The 6,905-nt window shown below is 49.0% G+C and overlaps 1 long non-coding RNA gene across 1 annotated transcript; it reads left to right on the top strand.

Moving 5' to 3' along the window:
• The first annotated feature begins 3,121 nt into the window (after positions 1-3,121).
• On the top strand, positions 3,122-5,397 carry LOC130606916 (uncharacterized). Its single transcript, XR_008974106.1, has 2 exons — positions 3,122-3,672; positions 4,958-5,397. It is a non-coding gene; the product is annotated as an uncharacterized LOC130606916 (long non-coding RNA).
• Positions 5,398-6,905: the final 1,508 nt, after the last annotated feature.

A 6,905-nucleotide genomic window follows, 5' to 3' on the forward strand; every position in this document is an offset into this window, starting at 1 on the left:
TCCCACCCGCTTGCAGGCATGGACTTTGGTGCTGCTTGGCTGCCAAAGCAGCCTTCCAGGACACTGGGGATACAGCTCTGCTGTGCAACACAGGGACCAGTTTGCTCTTTAAGATATGACTTCTCCTTGACAGTGGGAGTCATGCCTGGGAGGATGGTTGAGGTCCTTACCTCATCTCCTTCCAGCACAAGGGTACCTGTTCTTTTCCCTTAGTCCCCTGAGGGTAGAAGGAATTTAATTCCAAAAGCTGAAGGCCCCCTGTACTTTGGTGTGTATTTGGACAGCACAGTTGTTGCTGCAGGACAAGACAGAAGGCTCATATGGTTACTCTCACATACATCCCTGAGCTGGGTCAACTGGGAAGAGCCTTTGGCAGAACAGATGGCAGGGTAAAAGCAGGCCTTTGCTGCTGCTGCTGCTTGGCTGGGGCAAAACGTAAGCATAGAGGCAGGTATCCCTGCAAAGTCACATTGATGGATCTCCTCATGGAAATCTCCACAGCATCAGCCCCACCGTCACCCTGGTGGGAAATGGTCCAGGAAGCAAATCCAAGAGGCTCATGTTCGCTTTCTTGCTTGCTGTTGCTGGGAAACTTTCCTTCCCAGATGGCACAGGGGAGCTGTCAGCCTGGAAAACGACGGGAACAGAAGAGCTGGGCAAAGGGACATGCCAGAGAGCTTGTGTGGGTTGTTAGGAGCAGTTTGTCCCTCAAGAGGAGATGTTTCCCTGTGGCAGGGCAAAATTAAACCTGGGATAAAGGTTTGGGTCTTTCAGAACTAAGAACTCAACAGCCTTGTCTCTGATCTTCCTGAGCACTGGTGTAAATGTGATGCAGCTCCTCCAGTGATTTCCATGCCAGATACTGTGTGTATTGCTCCACTGCAGACTGACTTGCACAGGCTGAGCTCCTGGCGCCCGGCAATACATGCAGTTGCTTCCACTTTCACTCTAATAGAATGCATTACTTTCTCTCTTCCTCCCGCTCAGACTCATTTATAGTGATTTCATAGCTCAACCTGCCTCAGCAATAATCCCTGCAAACACCGAGTTACACTGAGCTCATCAGTCCATGGACTAGGAGCATGCCTTTGAATCGATGTGAAAGCTGGAATCCACTCCATGCTGGATGTTACATTATACATTGGGAGATTTCTTGTCTCCTAAGGGATGGCTTGCAGCAGAGAGTGTACCGAGAAGTGTTGTTCTAGCACAAACACAGCTATTTAAATGAGCCAGTGAGAACAGAATTTGTGTTAGGTTGGGAGGATAAAATTGGATTGAAATTGGGTATACCATTGATCTCATCCGTCCTTACTTTACATATGTTGGATTTCCTGCTGCCAGTATAAAGGAGCAGCTCTAAAATAAGCCAAAGGTATGTAAATGGAGAGCAGTATGTTCAAGTGGAATTACAATTTCACCTCTAGATTTGTCTGAGAAGCAGAAATAAGGCCAGAGCTCTGTGTTGGTTCACACACACGGTGCCTGTTCACATCATAGCTATGGGAGAGGTGCTCCTCACCACGTTATTGAGATGTAAATCGCCTGGGTGAGGAAGGGGGGGGGCGTTAGGAGCACAGGTAGAAACCGCAAACCAGCGCTCCCGTGTTCTCCCAGCAGGGTGGGAGCGTGTGCCCAGAGGCCGCAGCACTCCTCATCCTGCACTTGTATCCTTGCCTTGGCTAGGAGATCCGGGAAGGATTTGCCTCAGTTTCCTTCATTGCTGAAAGGGAGGGATGAAACTCATTAGTCCACAAAGATTAATAACTCAGGCTTTGCAGTGTGCTTTGCACTGCTCAGAAGGACAGCGATGTTCTCCAGAACTGGAAACCCTCCTTCTCCTTCCCACACTTGCTGCTTGCCATCTGGCTGAGAGGCATGCAGAAAAGAAGACCCAAATCCTCCATTTAATTATACTGTGTGATTTATTGTCTCACCTCAGATTTTGTTGTTCATCTCTTTTACAGGTTGCATTTACACATGGAGCCTTTTAGCTTTAGCAGGCTACATCGCTTTCCCTTCTGATTCTGCAGATATCAGTCAGCCAGAAAGAAGAGAGACAAAAGAGCAATTGTCCTTAAGTTTTCAGTCAGTCTTTCCTAGGCTTTATATATTGTATCCTTCTATTCTGCTCCCTAGCTCAAAAGCTGGAATGCAAGCTGAAATCAGCAAGCCAAAGCAGAAGAACAACTTCCACAGGACCAGTAGGGACCCTCGTTTGGGACATTTAAGCCCAAATACGACTGAAGTCTGGAGGTAACACTAGTGAAACCCATTGCACCACCCCTCAAACCTGCAGGCAGGAGTGAGCTGCATGACGCTGCCCCTGCATGTTTTCTGTAGCAATTACTATGAGCTAAAAACAAAGCCTAGGGTGGGATTTGTTAGCACTGAACACCTCGGATTGCAGCTCATTCCAGCTGTAATGGAGTGTTGAGCAGGGTTCAGCTCTGCAGGGGCTGAGCTGCTCGCAGGTGTAGCCTGCCTTGCAAACTATTGGAAATTGCACCCTGAAGACCGAGAAGGAGTAGGAAAGTGTTGGGATCTGCTGGGAAGTGTTGCAATGCTGCTAACAGTCAGTATCAGCTCTAGGGCCCAAACAGCACCCTAAAACAGAGAATAACCTTCCCAGAAGAAGAGTGCACGGGAGCGGGTGAGGACTCTGTAAAGGGAGCAAACACGACACAAAAGCCCTTCTGAGGAATATAAATATCTCCGTGATGATGAGCTGGTGAAAGGAGGGAAAGGCAGAACTCCCAAGGCAGAAATCAACCTGCTGACAGAACCGTCTGGGGTGTCCTGTAACATCTCTGCTAGCAGTTTCTTCAGGACAGCTTGGTGCTTTTCCAGCTGCCTTGGGATGAGGCACATCCCAGCTCTGCCAGGAACTGCCCGCTGAGGGGGGGGAAGGCAGAAACATCAGAAAGAAAAGCTGAGGAGAGCAGACAGAGGCAGGTTGTGGAGCTCAGACCCCGCTTTGGTCAAGTTGGAAGAGGGTCTGGGGCTGATTTGAAGGGACAAGGATGATCCTCGTGTAGGGAAAAAAGCAACGTTTTGAAGTCAATGCAGTCCTGTGCTGTTCAGAGGGCCAGAGTTTTCATGCGTTGGATCAGCTATGGGCTGACTCGGAAACACAGATGAAAGCTCCTCCTGGCCACAGAGACTGTAAAGATGAAAATCATTGATTATGATCCTCCACTATCTCACACCCTGACCCTTCAAGCCCTCAGCTTCACTGGTGCTGGTGAAGCACCCTGCCTTAATAAAGGCTGAGGATGAAGCATCATCCTGCCTCCAGCCTGACTGACTTTGAGCCAGCTGTGGCTCAGATGTGCCTGAAGTAAATAGAGTTGTTCTGGAGGCACAGGAGGGCTTGTGGTTGCAGCAGGGAAGGGTGTGCACACTGGGATGTGCCAATTATTTAATGCTTTGAAGTGTGAATCCTTGCTGTTTAAATCCTATTACTGCTTCTTGGTGCACCATGGCTGTAATAGCTGCACATTAACCTGCAAAGTCTTGGCCAGATTCCAGTGTAGCTGGTTTGGGGTGGACCTCCACACTGCTGCTGGTGGAGAGCACTGCTGAGCTCCCTGCAGGAGCGGCTGCATGGGCAGGGCAAAGAACAACCTGGATTCAGGTGGAAAAGCACAGTTTTCAGACTTGGCTAACCAGGTAAGCATGCCTTTGAGGGCTTAGACTGGCACTTAAATCCCTAAACCCAGCAATTTTCTGCTCCTTTCCCATTTATGGGACTAAACTCGGCTTCAGGACCCTTCTTCCCAGCCCAAAGAGAAAAGCCAAAGTTGCTTTGGGATATGACAAACGTGACAGGACATGTAAAGTGGATTGAAGGCTGTGCTCGGTGTCAAACTGCCTGCTGTGCACTTGCTTGGGTTTGAACAGATGTCTAGAAGAGCCTCAATCACTGGCAGACGCATAGCTACAAGGGCTGTGATGTATGAACCATCGATCTGGGGACCATGCGTGGGTCCTTATCATCTTCCTCAAGCAGGCTGAAGGATGACTGTGCCCCCCCCAAAAAGCAATTGCTACCCACAGCAAGTGGATAGGTGCTGGAAATAAGATTTCTCCCCAGTATCAATGGGTAGTGCTGTGCAAGGAGAACTCAATTCGGCTGTGTTTAAGGAGCTGCAGTCTCTGAGGCTGCCTGACACCTTTCAACAGTATTAGTTTCACATCAAAAGAGAGAACGTTCTCCTCTCTGCGCATCCCAGAGGTGACAACCATCTGGAGGATGGTTAATTATTTATTACAACAAAAAGACCCATCACTGTGGTGATGGGAGGCTGCAGCTTCTCTGTCAAAATCACAGCCACTAGCATGGAGGAAAGAAAAACGAGCCCCACTAGCTGCAGATGATCCCCCCCACAGGTCTTCTGGTTCTTATGCAAAGGATCTAGGCTCTTCCTTTCTAGTCTTACAGCCTAAAGGTTGTCTCTGCCCTCTCCCATAGCCCTTCACTTTGGGGTGAGTGAGGGACTGCCAGTATCAGGGTATCTCCTGTTGAACAGGAGGGGCAGATGACGGAGATGAAAGCTTGGGGAATGAGGGAGGAGGAAACCTTTCCTGAGTTATTCATGGCTCCAGCCCCTGCAGTTTCTTAGGGGTTACCTGCATTTTATGGGGTTTGCTCTGCATGAAAAGGGCATGAAGTCCTCAGTCTGTTCAGCCAGCAGAGACACCGCATATAACACAAGTGAACTGGCCACTGCCTCCTTTGAAACCATCATGAGAATCTAAATGACACAGGAAAGAAGATACCAGGGTAACAGTGGAAAGGGCCATCTGACAACAAATCCCTCTGGCTTTTGACCAGCTGCAATCTAATTTATCCACCAGCTAACCAGAGGTATATTTACTCTCCCAGTTGCTCCTGAGCTGAGAATAGAAGTGTCTTGACTGACAATTCTCCTCTCAAATCTTTTTCTGTAAACAGATTTGTTCTTTAGCAATATCTCCAGGGACTTCAAGCCCAGCCCTTGAGCACTGTTAAAGACTCTCTCTGTTCTGCAAGCTTTAGCCCTCCAGCTCTTCTAGTTTAAGACCCACACACACACTCCCATCAGTCCCACTGGCAGCGAGGGAGACAGAGTGATGCTGCGAGAGAGACAGACCTGGAGACAGCTGTTTTGTTAAATTTTATCTTCATATTCCTCACCCTTGCAAACCCTCCTTGATGGGCTGAATCTTTTAATAAGCCTCGCTGGGTCCAGGAGAGCGGGAACTGCATTTGCCAGCACAGCTCCGTAACAGCCTAGTATAAAGTGCTTTAGAAAGTACCTTCTGAAGTGATTTAACAGCAGCTTCACGTCAGAAGAGGACTTACATAAACATTAAATGCTCTCTTTAAATATTAAAATATTCTCTCGGGATGAATTTAATGAAGCCTGGTCCCACTGCTTCAGCGCGCTACCTGATCTGAGCCTGGTCCTGAGTTAGTGTCCGAAACCTCTTGGACGTACTGAAAGACATTGTGAGGCCACGTTTCACCCCTATGTTAGCTTTCCCATAAATATCAGCTGGATTTGAAGTTAATAAAGATTCCCTTTCTGTCACATCCCGCTCTTCTCCCTGCACCCTGCTCAGGGCAGCACTGGGGCCATCTCCCCCTTGTCCACCCTTGCTGGGACATCAGAGCTGTCACTGCACTGAGACCTGGCTCTGGGTGACCCAGCCAGATCCGTTGTTTGCTGCAGTGATCATAAGAGGATTGCTCAGGCTTTCCCTTCCCAATACAATGTGTTGATATGCAGATGTGTTGATTATGTGGTGTTATCTCAACAGTGCCAATCTTTTCATTTATCACCACAATAAAATACTGCCATATTGAAAGAAATAAACCTGGGCACCTCCTTTATTTCTTCCTGACTATCCCTTTGTGAACTGATTCGCTTCCTCTTCCCCCAGAGGAACACCCCCACACACTGCTCCAGTCAAAACCTGTAATTTCTGATTGTCTCTTCCTCAATTTGTAAGCAGGATGTGTCTTTTGCACCTGAGATGTCCAGCTCAATGCCTCTCCAGGCAGACATGTACTCTGCTGTTAGTGAATATGCTTCCCAGCTACAAAAGAGAAGGCACAATGCAGGAAGATCCCAAGTTCAGCATCAGCACAACAAAGTACTGCGCCCTTGTGGGGCATTGCCCAGCTCTGTTTGTGCCTGTATAAAATGGGGTGAAATGCCAGTTTGGGGGCAGGAGGGGTGAACATCCACCGGGTATTGGTGTGAGCACAGTGACAAGTCAGAGCATTTATCTACCTAGCTGTCTTCCAAAGCAATCGAATCCTCCCTGTCGATAGGGACTGTCTGAGACTCATGGTCTGTCTGCCCAAAGCAGAGGGCACCCAGCTCCAGCGCTGCTGCAGCACGCTCCGGTGTCTGCTGGGTTCTCACAGCAAGTGGGGGGCAGGAGCTGGTGAAATCGATGCTCCCGTGCTGGGGGATGAGCAGAGAGCATCTTTCCCCTTCTTTAAGCATCGGTTTTGCTCCCTCCAGCTTGTCAGGGCTCTCTCCACTGAAGCCAGCACACGCTGGTAACACATTTATCTGAGCACTTATGAAGTACCCACGCAGCTTGAAGTGGGAACAGAGACCAAGTAGCTACGTGGTGAGTGCAGCCACGGGATGCTGGAGACCAGATCTCTGCATGCTCCTGGTCACCCCTGGATGCCTTTCCCACCCTTTATCTACGGTACAGGCACCTGTGCACACTCACTCACCTGCATTGTGGTCCCTCTGTATTTACTGCAGCTTAGCAATTCTCCCTGTAAAACTTCCAGAGAGGTCAGCAGATCTGCTCTCCCTAGGCCCACATGCACGTGTGTTCGTGAAAAGGACATTATACAACAGGGGGTTTATTTCCCCTCCCTTTGCTAAAGAGTC

Source organism: Pezoporus wallicus, unplaced genomic scaffold, assembly GCF_028554395.1.
Source record: "Pezoporus wallicus isolate ANWC-B61680 ecotype Strahan unplaced genomic scaffold, APGP_CSIRO_Pwel_v1 contig_13071, whole genome shotgun sequence".
Lineage (NCBI taxonomy): Eukaryota > Metazoa > Chordata > Aves > Psittaciformes > Psittacidae > Pezoporus > Pezoporus wallicus.